Source organism: Microcaecilia unicolor, chromosome 14 (genome assembly GCF_901765095.1).
Source record: "Microcaecilia unicolor chromosome 14, aMicUni1.1, whole genome shotgun sequence".
NCBI lineage: Eukaryota > Metazoa > Chordata > Amphibia > Gymnophiona > Siphonopidae > Microcaecilia > Microcaecilia unicolor.
Window position 1 is genome coordinate 16,876,831 of NC_044044.1, and position 8,947 is coordinate 16,885,777.

Sequence of the window (8,947 nt, forward strand, 5' to 3'; positions counted from 1 at the left end):
AAGCGCCAACTTGTTAGCACATGTGGACTGATGAACTGGTAGCACAAGAAACAGTAGGGATGACCATCTTCAAACTATGACTCAACATGGGCCGTGTTTCGGCTGTAAGGCCTGCATCAGGAGTCTGTCAAGTACATAACAAACAACAAATGTAAAAATAAATAAAAAGAGCCTGTAAAGTCCTTAACAAAAAAAATAACAACAAATGAGGGTAAAATAAAAACACAAGTTCATAAACAAAAAAAAATCAATGAAAATTAGTAAAAATTACATACAAAATATAAGAAACTTGTAAAAAAGGCCCGTTTCTCACACAGATGAAACGGGCGCTAGCAAGGTTATCATGTAATGGCGATTATGTTTTTAAGGGAACCGTTAGGAGGCGAGTTGTGGTGCGAGTTCCGCGCTCACCCGCTTCCCACCACCCTGCTGGTTACGATGGAGTTTGAGCGGCGCAGGAGTCTGGACGTCAACGGCCAGTTGTGACGCGAGTTTGACACGGCGCTCATTAACGCGTAGGGCGTACAGGTTCTGAGTTCCATGCCCCTCTCCTCCCGTCCGAGTTCCAGGCCCCCCTCTCCTCTGAGTTCCAGGCCCCCTGCCTCCCTCCCTCTCTCTGTCCCTCTCCTCCGAGAGGCAGCCCAACCTGCACTGCCCGCCCTCTTCTCCCAGTCCTCCGCCTGCCCCTCGCCTTCCTGCGTGCCGCCCAGAATTAAAAAGTTCTTACCTTGGGATCCAGCGGCAACAGTGAAAGGTGAGCAGGCTCGGTGCTTCAGTCTGCCTTTTCTTCTCTCTCAGCTCTGCCTCTGCTCCCGCCCTTGCGGAAACAGAAAATGAGGGCAGGACCAGAGGCAGAGCTGAGAGAGAAGGGAAGGCAGGCTGAAGTGCCGAGTCTGCTCGCCTTTCACTGCTGCCGCCGGACCCTGAGGTAAGAACTGGGCGGCACGCAGGAAGGAGAGGAGCAGGCAAAGGACAGGGAGAAGAGGGCGGGCAGTGCAGGTTGGGCTGACTGGGAACTTCCGTTCCGGGACTTCGGGCAGGTCAAATATTGGGGGTGCTGGAGCACCCACAGCACCCACGGAGTCGACGCCTCTGCCTCCATGTCCAGCAATTCTCCTCTTCCCTGCCCTGCCATCTGTGTCCCACGATTTTCTCCTCTACTGTCCTTTCATCCCATCCCATCCATTCTCCTCTGCCCTGCCCTGCCCTCCCCTCCCCTCCCCTCGCGATTCTCTCCTCCCCACAATTTGTACCTGAACATTCTCTGGCTGGCTGGCGCTGGCTTCCCTTTCCTCTCACTGTTCCGCCCTCTGACATTACGTTTTGACGCAAGGGCAGGGCAATGAGTGGTTATGGATGTTACGAATCCAGACGTAGAACGTTGGAGGTGCAAATTATTATATAGGATAATAAAATAAACATACATCCCCCCTGTTTACTAAGACACACTAGCAGCTGTCGGTGTACTAATATCGACAGAGCACCTGTGGAACTTTGCAAGTGTAGTGTTTTGATAAAGACCCCTTAGTATTATAAAACTAAACTCATCAAATGGACATAATGCAACAACAAAAAATGTACGTAAAATCATGTTGCTATCCTCAAAGTGGTTAATGTTTTTGCAAGTCCTGCACACAAATTGAAAAATGAGCACTGGACCTGCAAAAAAAAAAAATATATATATATATATATATAAAGAAACCTATTTCACTGCTGGGCACACTGGAAAGCCCTGCATTAAAACACACTTAGCCCATTTTTAATGTACAAAGGTCCCCAAGATAGTTACCCACCACAGCTCAAGAGAGACAGTAACAGAAGCCACAGAGTTTAACTGGGTCACAGAACAAATGATGTGATTCTTCCAGTGTTGTACACAGCATTACTAACAGAGCCGGGATTAAAACTAGGGCACAAGGACATGAAGTGACTCACCTGAGGTCACACAAAGAGAGTCAGAGACAGGGCCGGGATTGGAACTGGGGCACGGGGAGATAACAGAACCACAGATTACAACTGGGTCACAGAAAGAATGTCTGACTCCTCCAAGGTTACACACAACATTAGTGACAGAGCCAGGCAAGGCCGCCGAGAGACTGGGCCTGGCCCGGGGCCCCGGCGTCATCGTCGCCGCCCCCCTCCACCTGCCCCCCTCCATCCACCACCAGGCCAGGCCCCCCTGAATTCAAATCATAGCGCCTCACCTCGACCGCGCTCCTTGTGAAAGAAGCGCAGCAGCGGCAGTCTGCAGGTCACCTCCCTTCGGGCCTTCCCTCCCTGTGTCCCGCCCTCACGCAAGTTACATCAGATGAGGGCGGGACACAGGGAGGGAAGGCCCGAAGGGAGGCATTCTGCAGACTGCCGCTTCTGCGCTTCTTTCACACTGAGCGCGGTCGAGGTGAGGCGCTATGATTTGAATTCAGGGGGGCCCGGCCCAGTGGTGGACGGAGGGGGGCGGGTGGAGGGGACTGCGGCGCCGGGCCCCCCTTTGAAGGCCTGGGCCCAGGGAATTTTGTCCCCCCTGCCCCCCCCTCTCGGCGGCCCTGGAACCAGGGATTAGAACTGGTTGTCAGGGAAACAAAGGGGCCCCTTTACTAAGCTGTGGTAAAAGGGGGCCTGCACTAGCATCAGCGCGTATTTTTGATGCGCACTGAGGGCCCCTTTTACTGCATTGGTAAAAGGCTGTCTTTTTTTTTTTTTTTAACAAATGGCAGTGCGATAAGTGAATCACCGCGCAGCCATTTCAGGGGGGAGCACTTGCTGCCACCCATTGAGGTGACGGTAAGGGCTCCTGCGCTAACCCAGCGGTAACCAGGTTGCACGCGGCACTGCCTGATTACCGCCGGGTAAACATTGTCGCTACAAAAATAGAAAACGTTTTTGTAGTGCCAAAATGGCGCGTGCCTGGGGGGTGGGGGTGGGAACTACTGCTGGGCTGCTGCGGTAGCCCGGTGATAGTTTCCGTTTGGCGCACAGTAAGCCCGCGGCGGGCTTTGCACCGTTTATTAAAAGGGCCCTAAAGAGATTCATTCAAAGTGCAAGATTTGTATACGCTTTTTTTTTTTTTTTTTTTTTAAAGCTGTTGAAATATAACATTATGTATTTTTCAATAATTTTTTATTGACGATCAACAGTTTAAACAAAAACCATAACATTTCTGTTATAACCATTTAAGCATCCACCATATTTATACACTTAGATATAAATCATTCAACTGTATCATCGAGATTTTACATTTTCTCCCTCCCACCCCCTTTCCTTTATTTCCCAACAATTTTTAGTGATGACAAATGAAAATAATCAAAATCAACAAGGAATGAAAACCAATTCCAAAATCTCAACATACCTCCTAAAGATGTAACAATACAGCACTCGAGTAAGACAAGGTCTCTATATTATATTATATTATAATTGATGTGATGTGCATGAGTGATGTAATGAATGTCTATGTCCTCTTTGGTATTAACCCTTGGAGCAGGGACCCGTTCGACCAGGCATGCCCCTCCCCCTCCCCCTTACTTTGCTTGCCCCGCCTCCATACTTCATCAATCAATGACTCTTCTGCACACAGTTGTGGGATAACCATAGGCCGCAGCTTGATTTGTTAACAATTTAAAACTTTAAATTAACATCAGTAAAGGATCACCCCCCCCCCCCCGAGCTACAGTTGTCAAAGCACAAATCGGAAGATGGGCGTCCCCAACTGCTTTCCGTCGTGGGGATGACCAAAGATCCCGGGGGCGTGTCAGAGGCTTAGCGAAGGCGGGACTTGGGCGTAAACACATGGGCGTCCTCGACCCATAATCGAAAAAAGAAGGGCGTCCCTGACGAGCACTTGGACGACTTTACTTGGTCCTTTTTTTGTTATGACCAAGCACCGAAAAGGTGCCCGAACTGACCAGATGACCACCGGAGGGAATCGGGGATCACCTCCCCTTACTCCCTCAGTGGTCACTAACGCCCTCCCACCCTCAAAATATTTTTTGCCAGACTCAAATGTCATACTCAGGTCCATCGCAGCAGTATGCAGGTCCCTGGAGCAGTTTTAGTGGGTGCAGTGCACTTCAGGCAGGCGGACCCAGGTCTATCCCCCCCTACCTGTTACACTTGTGGTGGTAAATATGAGCCCTTCAAAACCCACCAGAAACCCACTGTACACATATCTAGGTGCCCCCCTTCACCCCTAAGGGCTATGGTAGTGGTGTACAGTTGTGGGGGTTGGGTTTTGGGGGGAGGGGTTTGGGGGGCTCAGCACCCAAGGTAAGGGAGCTATGCACCTGGGAGCAATTTCTGAAGTCCACTGCAGTGCCCTCTAGGGGGACCAGTGCACTAGGAATGCTGGCTCCTCCCACAACCAAAGGGCTTGCATTTGATCGTTTCTGAGATGGGCTTCCTCAGTTTCCATTATCACCGAAAATCAGAAACGACCAAGTCTAAGGGCGACCATCTCTACGGTCGACCTAAATTTCCAGATTTGACCGTCCCTGACCATATTATCGAAACGAAAGATGGCTGTGGATTCTCCTTCCATGTTTAATTTCCACCCACTCGAAACAAAACGAATGGTTCTTTTAATAGCTCTGATGCAGCCACACCTGGATCAACAACACCCAAGAAAAGGAATTTCGGCAGGCCACTGTGATGACTCAGAGGAATAGACCTGTTTCCCTCCTGCATAGCAGAAGAATCTTCCGATACTTTCTGTCCACTCTGCTGCCGTTATATCGCTCCATGGTGCGACCGCACCGTGAGTATTGTGTCCAATTCTGGTCGCCACATCTCAAGAAAGATATAGTGGAATTGGAAAAGATGCAGCGAAGGGCGACTAAAATGATAGCGGGGATGGAACGACTTCCCTATGAAGAAAGACTACGGAGGCTAGGGCTTTTCAGTTTGGAGAAGAGACGGCTGAGGGGAGACATGATAGAGGTATATAAAATAATGAGTGGAGTGGAACAGGTGGATGTGAAGCGTCTGTTCACGCTTTCCAAAAATACTAGGACTAGGGGGCATGCGATGAAACTACAGTGTAGTAAATTTAAAACAAATCGGAGAAAAGTTTTCTTCACCCAACGCATAATTAAACTCTGGAATTCATTGCCGGAGAACGTGGTGAAGGCGGTTAGCTTGGCAGAGTTTGAAAAGGGGTTAGACGGTTTCCTAAAGGACAAGTCCATAAACCACTACTAAATGGACTTGGGAAAAATCCACAATTCCAGGAATAACATGTATAGAATGTTTGTACGTTTGGGAAGCTTGCCAGGTGCCCTTGGCCTGGATTGGCCGCTGTCGTGGACAGGGTGCTGGGCTCGATGGACCCTTGGTCTTTTCCTAGTGTGGCATTACTTATGTTTCTAAAACCCTCCAGAGCTGCCATATGACCCAGTTCCCAGAGGGAGACTGAGCCAGTCCTTGTTCTTGAAATGCCATTCAAAAGCATTGTGGTACTTGTAGTTTCTGCTTTTTACCATTGTAAATCAGCATTGCAGATATTAGAATGCCAGAAGAAAAAAAGTAGAGGCTGACCAAAGACGATTCGCCACCGGAGACTTGAATCCAACATTCTTTATTGATATAGGTAAAAGAAGGGGTTACTAGCGGCCATTTACCTCGAGCTGTAAGAACGGGCTCTTCTCGGAGTTTGTAGTGTTGACACCTTTCGAAAGGTGACAGCTTCGCATTCCTGCAGAGCTGTGGCTCCGTGCTTTCATTCGGAGTATATCATTTGACCCCCCTGATGTAGGCGCTTGTAAGCGCTGAAACATGGCCCATGTCGGGTCCTTACTACTTACTACTACTTATCATTTCTATCGCGCTACCGGACGTATGCAGCGCTCAGGGCCGTGCCTAGGGTCTCTGGCGCCCCCTGCAGACCATCAGTTGGCGCCCCCCACGCTTTAAATTTACCTCTCTCCGCCTCCGGCTCCGACGTCTGCGCAGCGTCAGTGAAAGCGCTGCCTGTCTGACGTCTCTCCACCAGCTTTCCCTTCGCTCGTTCGTTCCCTCTATGTCCCGCCTTCTTCTGACGTCATTTCCTTGAGGGCGGGACACAGAGGGAGGGAACGAATGAAGGGAAGGCTGGTGGAGAGACGTCAGACAGGCAGCGCTTTCACCGACGCTGCGCAGACGTCGGAGCCGGAGGCGGCGAACTTGAAGGCAGGCGCCCCCTGCGGTGCTTACCATGCTTACTGTGTTGGCATGGCCCTAGCGCTTCACACTTGAACATGGAGAGACAGTCCCTGCTCAATAGAGCTTTCAATCTAATTATGACAGACAGACAGGACATATCAGGGATAGGGGACAGTTGAAGGTTTAGGCTCTTTTGCCTATATCAATAAAGACTGTTGGATTCAAGTCTCCAGTTGTGAATTGTCTTTGGTCAGCCTCTACTTTTTTCTTCTGTGATTCGTCACCGTAGAGGATTCCCCTGTTTTGTGCTTTAGATATCAGAACGCATCAGGCTGTCAGAAATGCAGAAGCAGCTGAAAATCTCCCTTCTGAAACTGGGGAAGGAGTGGTGAATCTGCCAGTTACTAAATATAAACCAGGGGCGGACTGAGCACTGGGACGATAGGACAGCTGGGGCCCACCCAACTGGATTCAGATTCACCCGACAGGATTGCTTCAGTCCTGGGCTTACCCCGTTGCATGCAGGGAGTTGTGGTTCTGATTTGCCCATTGGATTCCCCTAAAAAAAGCAAGGCTACAAGTCCCTGCATGCATTGGGGTAAGCCCTGGACTCGATCAACCCTGTTGGGCAAATGTGGATACAGCTGGCAACCCTACCTAGCTTCCTTCTAGTTTAATTACTTCTGATAGGTGGTTAGGGACCAGTGGCGTAGCAAGGGCGGGGCGGTGGGGGGGGGCGGTCCGCCCCGGGTGCACGCTGCTGGAAAGTGCAGAGAGCTGGTTCCCTGCTCCTTCTGCCCCGGAACAGGTTACTTCCTGTTCCGGGGCAGAGGGAGCAGGGAGCCAGCGGAGCCGACAGGCGTGCGGCTGCTCTCTGCACCCTCCAGCAGCCAAGAATGCACCAGGAGGGGGGGGGGGGGGCTTGATGTGCCGGGGAGGGGGGTGTCATTGCACCGGGGGGGACAGACGCCACTGCACTCGGGGTGGGGTGCGAAGCGGTGATCTGCCCCTGGTGGCAGCCGACCTAGGATTGCCACTGTTAGGGACCCCTGACCTTTACTAAGTACATAGGATGTGTTTCCTGTTTATCCATCTCCCAGTCCCCAGATCATCCTTCCACACTTCTTCTGATCCCGCTGTATTGTCAGAGCTGGCACAACCATTAGGCATGACTACACAGCGGCCTAGGGCGGCAGGCTTCTAGGGGGAGAGCAGCAGAAAAGAGCTGCTGTCAAAGAAAATAGGTCCCAACAGCCTCACAATTCAAAAGAATCAGCAGCGCCTACTTTTACCTGGAAAACAAAGTTTAATGTGTAAAAATATACGATGCCTAGTTATGAGTTTGTTGTGAGATGATCTTACATATGTATTGCCATACTGGGAAAGACCAAAGGTCCATCGAGCCCAGCATCCTGTTTCCAACAGTGGCCAATTCAGGTCACAAATACCCGGCAAGATCCCCAAAATGTACAAAACATTTTATGCTGCTTATCCCAGAAATAGTGGGTTTTCCCCAAGTCCATTTAATAACGGTCTATGGACTTTTCCTTTAGGAAGCCGTCCAAGCCTTTTTAAAACTCCGCTAAGCTAACCGCCTTTACCACATTCTCTGGCAACGAATTCCAGAGTTTAATCACACATTGAGTGAAGAAACATTTTCTCCGATTTGTTTTAAATTTACTACATTATAGCTTCATCGCATGTCCCCTAGTCCTAGTATTTTGGAAAGCGTGAACAGACGCCTCACATCTACCCGTTCAACTCCACTCATTATTTTGACTGTAGAGTTTAATTATCAAACTCTTGGAGAGAGAAGCCAATGGACTGGGACTTGAAAATTAACTGAGGGGGGCCTAAGCTGAAGGTCTATCTAGGGCACATAATATTTTTACACTGGCCTTATATATTTCCCATAGAAATCTATATTCTCAATACAAGGAAGTAGATTAAGGGGTGAATTCTATATATTGTGCCAAAAAAAAGTGCTACTCTATAAGCTGAGCTTAAAGTTAGATGCGGTTTAAAGATCTCTTACTCTTCCATCTTCGGCGAAAACCTTCCCAAGAAAAATATTCAAAACCTAGCTTGTTAAGCTGCTTATATAAATGCTTATTAAGTTTGCAAGCAAATTTGTCACTGTCTTCTCTAGAATATAAAAGTCAACAAACATTTATCCAGCATTCCTTCCTGCCCTATCCTTCAGGGCCTCCTTTCCACGACTGGAAATACCTTCTCCCAGCAAAGAACAGCGAGGCTTAAGAAGACATCCCGCCATCGTGGGCCCTGAAGAAGCTGAGCGAAACACTGGCCATCGTTTGCCCAGGGGCGTGTGGACTGGCAGGACAGCAGCGGCTTGGCTCTGATTTTGGATTCTGGACACAATATGAGACAGACTCTTTAAGGATAAGTGTTTGTTGACTTGTATTCTAGAGAAGACTTGCGAACTTAATAAGGTGGGGGGGGGGGGGGGGATGGGACTTGATATACTGCTTTTCTGAAGTTTTAGCAACTACATTCAAAGCGGTTTACATATATTCAGGTACTTATTTTGTACCAGGGGCAATGGAGGATTAAGTAACTTGCCCAGAGTCACAAGGAGCTGCAGTGGGAATTGAACCCAGTTCCCCAGGATCAAAATCCACTGCAGTAACCACTAGGCTACTCCTCCACTAGTAACATGCCATGTAGAAGCCTGCCCTTGCAGATTAGCAATGCGGCCGCGCAGGCTTCTGTTTCTGTGAGTCTGACGTCCTGCACGTATGTGCGTACGTGCTACCAGCATATCTTCTGAGAGGACTTTTTCTATTGCAGGAAGGAC